The 11,521-nt window shown below is 35.8% G+C and overlaps 1 long non-coding RNA gene across 1 annotated transcript in view; it reads left to right on the top strand.

Annotated features, from left to right (window-relative positions):
• Positions 1-391: 391 nt before the first annotated feature.
• The window catches only part of LOC131161704 (uncharacterized), a 49,216-nt gene continuing 38,086 nt past the window's right edge, over positions 392-11,521 (top strand). Inside the window, exons 1-2 of the long non-coding RNA XR_009138599.1 lie at positions 392-481; positions 565-746. This is a non-coding gene — a long non-coding RNA (uncharacterized LOC131161704). The remainder of the gene's footprint in view (positions 482-564; positions 747-11,521) is intronic.

The following is an 11,521-nucleotide window of genomic DNA, read 5'->3' as shown; positions in this document are numbered from 1 at the left end:
GATTACTTAGAATATTATTGGTTACAGAAAAAAAAAAAACTATTTTGAATTATTTTATGTTAATTATACACATGAAAAAAATTAAATTTCTTAATTTTTTTAATGCTAAGCTTATAATAAATAACAAATAATAATAATAATATAACATGTAATGTAAAAATTTAGTCAAGATGAAAAAAATAACTACTTAAAATTAGTAAACATAATTATTCCAATTAAAAATACAAAGATTAAAATAAAATTTATTGAATATTGCTAATTTATAATTTCATTATAATATGAAAATCATGGAAAAAAATACTGAAAGGCACACGTGGCACGAGTGCCCGTGACCATCACGTGCACGTGTCCTTTCGCATTGCTCATAAATATTTTTCGACTTCGGACCCGTCGCCGTCATTCTGCTGTGTGCGCGCGCGCGCGCGGAGGGAACGAAGCCAGTACTCTGTACATGACTGAAGCTGAAAATCCCAGTGGCATGGTAATTGATCAATCTGTCTTGTTGGTGTTTTATTTTCGTTCTTCTTTGATTTCTATTTTCAAAAGGTTGTTTCTTTCTTTTAGTCAGCAGACGACACAATGTATGAGAATGAGATTACAGGAAAAAGAAATTGGAGATCCAATCCTCTTCGTTTACAGTTCGCTGCCACTTGAATGTGATCCTACGCGTAGTTCTGACCATCTACCTGGTTCTTCTTAGTTAAGTGGGCCAAAATGTGAAAATAATTTTGTCATCCTATTCAACAGTAAGTATCAATTTCTCCAATTCTTGTGTGTTTCTCTTCAGAATTTTTCGCATGAATGAAACATTTGGGGAAACTGAACATGATTTGGGCCAAAGGCCCGTGGAAGTTAAGCATAATTTTGGGGTTTGAATTGGCCTTGGACCCCGGTTGGAGCGTTCTGTGTTGCAAACTTGCAATTTGGCTGAATTTTATATTTTTTGAATTTTATATATGCTTTTCTTGCGCAGAATTATTGTATTTAGTGCCCTTGGCATAATTTTGTTGTGTTATGATGATAATTAAGTTTGAGTGGCAATTCAGAATTCAATTTTGTTGAGTTTAATTAAAATTGATCCCAAATTTATTTTTTTGGTTATGCTAATTTTTAGTATAAATATAAACATGGTTTGAGTTAGAGTTGGGTATGCTTCAATGATGAATATTTGAGGATTCAAGCATGCCTTTATTTCTAAAATTCGTAAACACCAGTAGTTGGTTAAAGTTTTGGTTGGAGTTTGATTCTTTGAATTTTGTTGGGCTAGGGGAAGATGTCAGGGGCATTTTGACACTTCATTTGTGGCACTTAGACACCATTGGAAGACTTAAGAGTGCTAAGTCAACTTTAACCTTGTCCAACTTAGCATGTAACAAGAGAACTAAAGAGAGGGATGGGAGTAAGGACACTCTTGCTGCTCACTTATATGATTGCAAATGAGTTTCACACACCTACTTTTTTTTAACTCCAACTTCCCAACTAAATTAATTTGATTCTATGGTTCACAATGAACACCTAGAATGCTAGTGTTTTATCCTTCATAAGCATACATAATAAATACAATTTAAGAAGACCCTAAAGAAAATCCACATAGGCATCCACCTGATGCGTAGATATGCATTCACATGGCACCATGTAACCGATGAGTTGGCTGATTTTAACATTCTCCCTCACCTATTTTTTGACGTTGTTGCTGTAGCTTCTTGGAACTTGGCTGTCTCGTTCTTGAATTGCCACAAGTCTTCATGTTACGAACTTGCTTCATTACTGGGTTGTCCCTTCAACTTTGCTGAATACTCCATGTAGCATCAGCATGGCACAGTCCCCCTTTTAAGAATGAATTAACGAGTAAGGATGCAGTCCTTCTTCTTGTTGTAAGAAGTGGTTATGGATGTGCGAGCCCTCTTTGATTACCTTCTGTTTTGGTCTTTGATCTTCCGGTTGGCATGATGTAGTTCCACTAGGTTCACATGGAAAATCGGATGGATCCTTAGCTTTGGAGGTAGCTTCACTTGATATATCACCTTGCCAATCCATTGAATGATTGGACGACGTCCTTCATACCTCCTTAACAATCCCTTGTGCGACTTCTTGGATGCTTTAGCTCGGTGTGAAGGAGTTTCACCAAGACAAATTATCCTTCTTGATATTGTATTTGTCCTACTATTTATCTGCCTACTTCTTCATCTTCTTAGCTGCTTTGGTCCAAAATGATTTTTCTATATCAATTTACTTTTGCCACCCTTTGCAAATTTGTAAGTTGTCGGACTCTTGCTTGAATTCCCTATAACAATAGTGTTGGGCAATGGCATCAATGGTTGCACATGCTTCTTTATGTGTTGTCAAAAAATTGAACTGTGTCAAGTAAGTTTGCCCAATTCTTTTGGTTAGCAACACATAGTGCTTCGAGTATAGTTTCAATAGTGTTAACCTTTTCGGATTGGTCATTGGTTTGTGGATAAAAGCTTGTGGAGAAGTTAAAGTTTCGATCCCATGAATTAGAAGATTCCATCCCAAATGGTCCCCATCAATTTTCCATCCTAGCCACTTATTGTGGTGATAAGAACTCCCAAATACTTGGCCACTTGCTTGAAGAATGGGTAAATTGCTTCTTCCGCCAAACAATCCTTAAGGATGGGTATGAACACCCTATACTTGGAAAATCTACCTCCATCATAACGGCAGCATACCTTTGAAATCATATAAGCAAGTGATGAAGTCCATAGAAATGCTTCCCCTTGGCCATTTGGGTATGGGCAAAGGCTCTAACATCCCACTCGTTGGTTTTGATCCACCTTGTCTTGTTGGCGCAAAAGACAAGTTCGTCAAATAAAGTTTCACTCGTTTTGCGTCCTTTTGGCCAATAGTAAAAATCATTAAATAAGTTTGAGTGTACAAAGAAGCACATTTGGAGTTGTGGCACTCCTTAAGGATTTCCTTCCTTAAGTTGCCCCACCTAGGCTCATGGATACAACTTCCGTTATTGAAGAATAGACCATCCTTCAGCCAAAACCATTTCGTCTTCCCATCTTTGTTGTAGTTCATGATGGTTTTGGCTAGAGGATCTTGTTCTAATCCTCTACTTGTTTAATCCATCTAAATGCCTTTGGGGCCTATTAATAGCTGCAATCTTAGCTTTCCCTAGCTTGTACAACTGCACCTCCTCAAATTTCATCAAGTAGTCTTGCAAGCTCACTTGTTTTGGGAGAGCTTCTTTTGAGTAAGGAAGTCGTTAGTAAACACGTTGGTCTTCATCACAAATCTCATCCCTGATAGTGCCTTCTTGTATGAAGGCTAAAATTTTGTTTTCAATGGAAATTTTGAGGGTCTCAGTTTATGGAAATTTCAACAAAAAATTTGTTTTTGATGGAAGTTGGTTTGATTTAAAGAGACATCGGAAGCTTATAATAAATTATAGAAATTACGAATGAAAGTTTATGATATATTGAAATAGATGACCTGAATAATCTAGAAACAAGCTTTTGTTCATATTTATTTATAATTTTGTAAAATTTTGGTCAGTGAAAATTTGGCCAAATTTTCTAAAACTTGAGAAATTTGAGCAGAAAATTTGCAAAATAGAAATTGGACCCTAATTTCTATTCCAACCCTCAAATTTCACCCAAATTTTGATTGAAATTGCTGAAACCTAAGACCATGAATGTACCGCAGTGGTCATCTCTTTCTCTTTGATGGTATAACACCTCTCAATACATTGGGTTTGTTGCTCTTGTGGGTAATAGGTTGTCTTTCCTACATAAGAACCCGTTCGATAGAAAAGTTCAATGCGTCAATATGGACCTTGTTAGGTTTATGCAGTCAAGGTTGTTCATGATAGCTTTCTTGAGCATTTCAAAATCCATGCCCCATCTACCATCCCACTCCGATGTTCGGTTTTGGTTGAGTAGGCTTGGAAAGGGTGCCATGAAGGTTAAATGTCCCTTGATAAATTGTTGGTAGCAATTCATTGAGCCAAGGCTCAACTTGGTCACCTTCCCTAGTGGATAGAACATTTTTGGAGAAAAATTATTTCTTCAAAATATGGTCTTGACCACAATGGTCAGCCCCTAAAGAAGTTAGAGGTTCCAATGAAGTTGGAGTTTGGAGATACATTAGGTGAGGCTAGGAATGCTTTTTATGTTTTTTGTTTTTGGTGACAATTTCTAAACTCAAGCATTTTTAAGGCATGGTACATTTGTGAGTTAGACACTCAGTTTTACTATTTCATCAATGTAGGAGGTACGAGTACAATTGCTTTTTGTGTTTCATTTTTCCATTTTTTCATTATTAACAATTATTTCCTCTAGGCATGGAAGATTTCTATGTTGTGGTTTCCCCCACCCAATATTATTTGCAGTTGTGAAGAGACTTTATTGGCTAGGGTCTCCATTAGAAGAATTCCCTTTTCAAAGACACTATTCCTCATAATAAAGGCAAGATGTATTCTATTTTGTTGATTCATGGCCATTATGACGTGTGACATTGTCCCTATCATATTGTAACTGATAGTTGTGCCGAGGAATGAGATTTGGACACCATGCATCCTTATCACTTGAGAAATTGAACCCTCATACTCATTGTGTCATCTCTTATAGGGTAAAGCTCAACTAGCACATGCATGCAAGGCATCCACAATGCTAATAGTCAGTTGTTATAGGGAAAAATGTGATTTAGTGGTTCCTCGCACTATAAAGCGTTGTATTTTCCAATGTTACTTATGTTACTGCTGTGACTTCATTCCGTGGATGGATATTGGTCCTACGTAGAGGGTGTAAGAAATTAAGATGTAAGAAAAATAATAACTAAATTAAATTAGTGAGACAATTACAAAAAGAGAGGCTAAGGCGTGGTAGGGCCACTGTCCTTAAAATACTTAAAATCGATTTTGCCCCTACGGAGAAAATCTCTTAGTGCAAATAGTCATAGCGTGCACAGTCTCCAGGATTACTCAGCTAGGCTCAGGTTTGTGTTCACTCACAAACTCCAGAGCTTTAAGAGCTGTAGTATACAATTACCCAATGTAGAGGAAGGAAAAGAAACAAGAATAAGATGATAGAAAAAGAAAATAATAAAAAGATATCTACTAGAAACTACTACTAGATGATGGAGAGAAAAAAATATGTAAGAAAGAGAAGAAATATGTTTCTTTGGTTGATTTTTTGAAAGGGCTGGAGGTAGCCTGTTTATAGGCTGCATAGAGGAGTAATTTCCACCCGGTTATTGCAGCAGATTAATCGTATTTGACCATTCAAATACCACCATTAATATCTAGCTGTTGGAAGAAATTAAATAGAAAAAATAGCTGAAAATTAATACCAATAAAAAACTGCTAGAATTTGAAACATCTGCAACAATCCCCCACATGTTTCAAATTATGAAACCACAAAAGAAAAAAAAAAAAAAAAAAAAGGTAAAACAAAGCTTGGGTAACCATGAAAAGTCATGCAAAGGGTGACAATACCTTTCAGTTTGAATTGCACTAAGAGAAGGTGTGCTATGAGTTACAAGAACTTGATGAATTTTATAATCTTGAACCAACCTCTTTTAGTGTAACTCTATAAACACACAACTCACATGGCATTTCTAAATACAAGGCTCTTGCGAGTTGGTACAAATAGGCCATGCACCATACCTAGATTTTCATGAATGCTCTAGAAAGTTTTAGACCTTTAAACTTTCATAGAAAGCGGCCCCACTTCCACACTCATATAGGTGAATCCATCAAATGTGTAACTACAACTAAACACACCACCTAATAAAGGCTATGGATTCATTAAGAGATAAACTCATCCTCATTATCGTTGTAGTTGCACTTTTCCAACACCATAGAGATGAGCAAAACAAAAAAATAGTGCTCAGCAAACTACTTAATGACTTGTCATTACCCATTGAACCTAATTCATGGGATCTCCAATCACATAGGTTAGGTTGTCATTAGTAGTTTATGTTAAGGGTTTAAGACCCATCCTCGTCGATGTTTCTTCCACTAGCTTTCTAGCTAGTTCCTTTGTTAGAGGATCTGTTAAATTTCTCGCTAATCTCACATAACTCAAAGTGATCACTCCAAGTGAGATTAATTCTCTTCCTATCTTATGTCTTAGATGTATATGCCTACTCTTGCCATTATAGGTCTTATTATTTGCTCGAGCTATTGCTGCTAGGCCATCACAGCATATGGACAGAGCTGGTACTGGTTTAACCCATAAAGGAATATGTGCCAGCATATTCCTTAACCAATCAGCCTCATTAGCTGTTTTCTCCAGAGCTACAAACTCTGCCTCCATAGTGGACTTTGCTATGCATGTCTGTTTATGGGATTTCCAAGAAACAGCAGCACCGGCTAAAGTAAAAACATAGCTACTCGTAGACTTGATATCATTTGTGTGTAATATCCAATTAGCATAAGAAAATGCTTCTACAACTGCAGGGAATCCACAATAAAATAGTCCATAATTTTACCTTAAGATATTTCACCACCCTTTTTAGTGCTATCTAGTGGTCATGCCCAGGATTATGATTGTACTTACTAAGTCTACATTCTGCAAACACAATATCTGGGTGTGTATAATTCATTAAATGCATTAAAATACCCCCTATTTGAGCATACTCTTTTTTTTTTGGCATAATGTGGCTAGTATAAACAAATACCATTGTGCTCACGTATAAACTCTTATGCCTAGAATTACGTCTGCTTGTCCCAAGTCTTTCATGTCAAATTTTGAGGCAAGAAACCATTTGGTTGAGTTGACTATTTCCAAAAAGGTGCCAAATATGAACATATCTTCAACTTATAAACATATTATTACACCACTATTACCATCAAATTCGATGTGCAAACATTTATTTGATTCATTAATTTTATATCCATCACTTACAAGAATGTTATCAAACTTTTCATGCCATTGTAAAGGTGTTTGTTTAAGTCCATACAAAGCTCTAACTAATTTACAAAAAACTTTATGCTTGGCACAATCTACTTTATAACTTTCCGGCTGTTCCATATAAATTTCTTCTTCTAGATCACCATTCAAGAATGCAGTTTTGACATCCATATGGTGTATATATAGGTTATATATAGAAGTTATGACTATTCAAACTCCTATAGTTCTGACCTTTATAATTGGCGAATAAGTATCAAGAACATCTTCTCATTCTTTTTGGTTACACCCTTTGGCTACTAATCTAGCTTTAAGCTTATCAATACTAACATCTGGTCTCAACTTCTTGTTGAATACCCATTTACACTGTATTGTTTATGTCCACGTGGTAAATCTACAAGATCCCATTTATTATTTATTTTTAGAGATTCTAATTCATATTCATTTGCTTTTTTCCAAAACATAGCATCTGGTGAAATTATTGCTTGTTGATATGTAAGTGGATCATCTTCAACTAGAAAATTTGTCACAAAGTTAGATACAAAAGTTGTTTCCTTTCTACATCTCTTACTTTTACTAGGTTCAAGATTTTTTACATTGTTGTTCACTATTTCTTTGCCACAAGATGTTTTATCTATTATTTCTTCTTTATGTTTTAAATGAAAAATGTTTTCAAAAAATTTTGCATCTCATGCTTCTATTATTGTATTTGGTTCTAACACATTATTATCAGATCTAATAATTAAGAATCTATAGGCAACACTATTTTGAGCATATCCTATAAATACACTGTTACTATTTCTAGGACCAATTTTCCTTTTCTTTGCTTCTTGCAAACCTACTTTAACTAAACAGCCCCACATTTTCAAATATTTTAGATTGGGTTTATAGCCATTGTATAATTCATAGGGTATTTTATCACTTTTCTTGGGTGGTATTCTATTAAGCATATGATTAGCAGATGGAATAGCTTCTCCCTACATATTAGAAGGCAAACCAGAACTTATTGACATTACATTCATCATTCTTTCAATGTTCTATTTTTCCTTTCGGCTATACCATTTTGTTAATTTGTATATGGAGCTGTTACTTCACGTATTATTCCATTTTGTTCACAAAATTCACTTAAAAATCTTGCTTCGTATTCTCCTTCTTGAACAATTCTTAATCTTTTAATTTTCTTATCTTTTTGATTTTTCACTTTTGTTTTAAACTTAATAAGAACATCTTTAGCTTCATCTTTTTATTTTAATAAATAAACTATTGTATATCTTGAGAAATCAATAGAGGTTGTGTAATATTTTTTACCACCTCTACTCATCTATCTTTTAAAATCTCCTAAATCACTATGGATGAGTTCTAATGATTGTGTACTTCTAGTTGTGACAGATTGAAAATGTTTTCTTGTAAATTTAGCTTCTACACAAATTTCACATTTTTCTTTGTTAGAGGTAGTTAAGCTTGCTATTAGACCTAGATTCCTCATTCTTTTAATAGAAGAAAAGTTTTTATGTCCTAATCTATCATGCCAAAGATCTAAAGAATCAACTAAATAAGTAGAAGAACTAACATTTTTATTCATACTATTAATAAAATTCAACCCAAATTGTCCATTATTATAGTAACCCTTACCCAGGAAGACACCGTTACGACTCAAGATCAATTTGTCCGACTCAAAAAGCCAGTTTGATATCAACCTTATTGTGGATGGATCTAGAACCAAGTTTCACCTAATATCTAGTACATGATCATACATTAGTCAATTTTAAGGTTTTTCCTGAGGTGAGCTTAAGGTTCACAATACTTTTTCCTAGCACAGGTGAGGATTGGGCATTACCCATAAATATTGATTCCCCATCAACCTTTTCATATATATTGAAAAGATTACCATTAGTGCATATATGTTTGGTGGCACCGGTATCCACTACCCAGTCATGTGGATTTTCCAGAAGATTCACGTCAGATACCACAATAGCGATCACCTCATCTTCTACTATATTGGCTTGGGACTAATACTACTATTATTACCACCCCTGTGGCAAAACCTACATTGAGGTGCATGATGTCCATGTTTACCACAAACATAATAGTTACCTCGCGCCTTCTTTATGTTGGAGGAGTATTACTGCTACTACTACTATTATTACCACCACTGTGGCAAAACCTACATTGAGGTGCATGATTTCTAGGTTTACCCCAAACATAACAGTTACCTCGTGTCTTCTTTATGTTGGAGGAGTTGTATCTTAATTGATTGTTAGAATGGTTGCTATTCCGATCGTCTCCTCGGTTGTTGATTTGTGCAATCGATAGTTGGTTTGGTTGTTTCCTCTGGCGCTGAACCTTTTGTTGTTGTAGCTCCCCTAGCTTGTTTCTTAGTTCTAAAGTTCCCCCCTAGATCTCACCTGGCCATCTTTCACCAAGTTGGCCTTTCCCATTACTTCATTATTCTGAACTGCCATTTTTCTATTAGCTTCTTCTATCCTTAGGTAGATGATAAGTTGTTCTAAGTTCATGTCCTTTTTCTTGTGCATCAAAGTTCCTTAGTCTCATTCCAGGATGGTGGCAATTTATCAATCAGGGAAGTTGTCTGAAATGCATCATTTACTTCTATTCCCTTTGCTAACACATAGTGCAACCATTTTTGAAATTCTCGAATTTGGAGATTTACCGTGTTTTCATCTGTCATCTCGTAGCGCAAGAATTTGCTGGAAGCAAATTTCTTGGTTCTAGTGTCTTCTGTGATGTAGTTCTTGTGAAGATTTCCCATATTTCCTTGGTAGTCTCATACTTACTGTAAACATCATAAAACTTATTTGTCAAAGTATTGAGAATATAGTTCTTGCACCTCGGGTTATCTTCCTCCCACTTTAATATAATGTGGTTATTATTTCCTTCTGGTTGAGGTCGGGGAGTTTCTAGAACATATACCATTGATAGTGTTTTCAAGGCAAAATAAAATTTTGCTTTCCAACGCTTGTAATGTCCCATCAAAAGATTCCACACGGGTGAGATCGGCTAGTAGTTTCTCCGGTGTAGGATTGAAGGCAGCCATCTCCGTTTTAAGATTGTAAGAAATTAAGATGTAAGTAAAATAATAACTAATTAAATTAGTGAGACAATTACAAAAAGAGAGGCTGAGGTGTGGTAGGGCCATTATCCTAAAATTGATTTCATGCCTACGGAGAAATAGTTGCAGGCGCACGGTCTCTAGGATTACTCAGCTAGGCTTGGGTTTGTGTGCACTCAAAAACTACAGAGCTTTAAGAGCTATAGTATGTAGTTATCCAATGTAAAGGAAGGAAAAGAAACAAGAATAAGATGATAGAAAAAGAAAATAATAACAAATATCTGCTAGAGACTACTATTGGATCATGGAGAGAAAAAAATATGTGAGAAAGAGAAGAGATATGTTTCTTTGGTTGTGTTTTTGATAGGGTTGGAGGTAAACTTTTTACAGGCTGCATAGAGGAGTAATTTCCAGCCGGTTATTGCAGCAGATTAATCGTATTTGACCTTTCAAATACCACCATTAATATCTAGCTGTTGGAAGAAATTAAACTGAAAAAACAGCTGAAAAATAACACCAAGAAAAAACTGCTGCCATTAATCCACAAAATAAAGAACCAAAAAACTGCTAGAAGTTGAAACATCTCCAACAGAGGGGTCTTTGGCAAAAGCAAGGCTTTTAAGAAAGTTGGGTATTTTTGACACGGAGACCTCTTTATTTGTATAAAATTGTGCACTACCGGGTTCATGTTTTTTTTTTGGTGCCCCATAGGTCCCAACTAACTCATTGCACACTTCTTATGGGTAAATGTTGATCTCTGTATGGGATACATAGGCAGGTGTCCTATCACAAGTGAGTTCCATGATGAGGTGACATAAGGAGATTATTGGTCTCAAGGGGGTGGGTACCCGTTTTTGTAAATTTATGTTTTTATGCTTATTATCTAGTACAAAAAGAAGAAACTGAAGGCAAAAGTACTGTGTGGTGTCATCACATTAGCATCTCTTGTTGGAAGAGGGCTTATTTCTCTCTCAGCGATCGAGCCACTATCACTAATGCTTCTCTCTCTGAAATCACGATTTATTACCTCTTCTTGTTTAGAATCCCCTCAAGAGTAGCCAAATCTTTAGAGGAGCTGATGCTTGACTTCCTTTGGTTGAGTCCTAGAGGAGGGTAGGATAGACCATCTAGTTAGCTCGGAAGTTTTTAGCAAACCTAAGTTTGATGGGGGCCTTGGTATTGGGAACATGGTATCCAAAAGTATATCCCTTATAGGTAAATGGCTTTGGAGGTTCCCTATGGAAATTGAATCCCCATGGCATAAGGTGATTAAGAGTATGTACGGGATCAAACAGAATGGGCAGGAGACGAGTGGCAGCAACATCATCTCATATGCATGTCCTTGGAAATTGGTCACCTAGGCAGCTAGTTAGTTCTTTCCTCTTATCTTGTTCAACGTGGGTAATGGCAAAAAAGTCCACTTTTGGGAAGATGTGTGGGTGGGGTAGACTTTGTTAGAGCTGAAGGTTCCTTGTATTTTCAAGCTTTCACCACTTCATAATGCTCCCATCAGCTCTTTTATTTCTTTTTTTTGGGGCCCTTCTTTGTGGGGTTTCCATTTCTTCAAGAATCT

This window comes from Malania oleifera, chromosome 8 (assembly GCF_029873635.1).
Source record: "Malania oleifera isolate guangnan ecotype guangnan chromosome 8, ASM2987363v1, whole genome shotgun sequence".
Classification (NCBI taxonomy): Eukaryota; Viridiplantae; Streptophyta; class Magnoliopsida; order Santalales; family Ximeniaceae; genus Malania; species Malania oleifera.
This window is presented reverse-complemented; position numbering and strand designations above follow the sequence as displayed.